Source organism: Salvelinus sp. IW2-2015, unplaced genomic scaffold (assembly GCF_002910315.2).
Source record: "Salvelinus sp. IW2-2015 unplaced genomic scaffold, ASM291031v2 Un_scaffold2323, whole genome shotgun sequence".
Taxonomy (NCBI): domain Eukaryota; kingdom Metazoa; phylum Chordata; class Actinopteri; order Salmoniformes; family Salmonidae; genus Salvelinus; species Salvelinus sp. IW2-2015.
This window is the reverse complement of record NW_019943648.1, coordinates 31559-32599: the sequence shown is the minus strand read 5'-3', so window position 1 is coordinate 32599 and position 1041 is coordinate 31559.

Below are 1041 nucleotides of genomic sequence, written 5' to 3'. Positions count from 1 at the left end.
GAGTCTCATCAGCCTAAGCAAAATAGACTCTCCACTGTACAGCGGTGCACTACGGTAGCATTAGCCACAGTATCTGCAGCGTGCTCCGATGACAAGACCTAGGATTCGCCAGTCCCTTACCTCGACAAGAGCAAACACATACCACCTATCAAAGCTCCCGTACATAACGCCGTGCAGGGTCCACATACCTTAGCCTTAGCTAAACCACCATATCGCAGCCGCCCTCACCTAACCCCCGAAGATCTAGACAGCAGGTAGCGGATCCCAAACATGTTGTCTAGCGGTAAACCCAACCGTGGTCAACCATCCCCATGCCTGTCCCTAGCTAGGTGTGTTAGGCGTAGCGCTCAACCAAACGGGCCACCGTGTTCCCACACACCATGGCAAGTGCGCTGGTCCGAGTCGACTAACATGAACCGATCCACCTAAGACCAATCTCCTTCAGGCGCTCCCCAATCCCAGATCCCCAGCGCCGCTAACCGGAACTGACATACCGACGGTACAATGCGTTCCTGTGTCTCTGCTCCATACGCAAAAGGCTTGTAAACTAACGAGCAAGCATAGGTGCCACTTACTACAGGTAGAATAACCATTATCCGTAGTGCAGACATCCTGATACTGAGAGCTGCTAGCACAGTAGGATTGCCAACTTACTACTAGGGTAACCAATGTCATCCAACCTTTGGTAGCAAAAGGACCGCCATTACATAGTTGTGGTCATGCCACTTACCTGATGTACATGGGAGACCATCTGTCCAGCTCCAATCCCAGGCTCTGACCCGTATGGGACTTCCCACTTACTTAATCGAGGAGGTTTTTGAAACCCTTGGTTAACCGTCTTCATGTCAGGTCTAAATCCCGGAGGTACTGGCCAGTAGTCCACCTACTATCAGGTAATGTCAGCGAATCTCATGCGACTTGACATGTTGACAGCTCCATCAGTCTGACATTAGTCCACTTAACTTAGCAGTATCCTACCGTGCTTATCGGAAAACGTCGGAAGCCTTCTCCCATATCACCATGTCTGCTGTCCTAATCTTC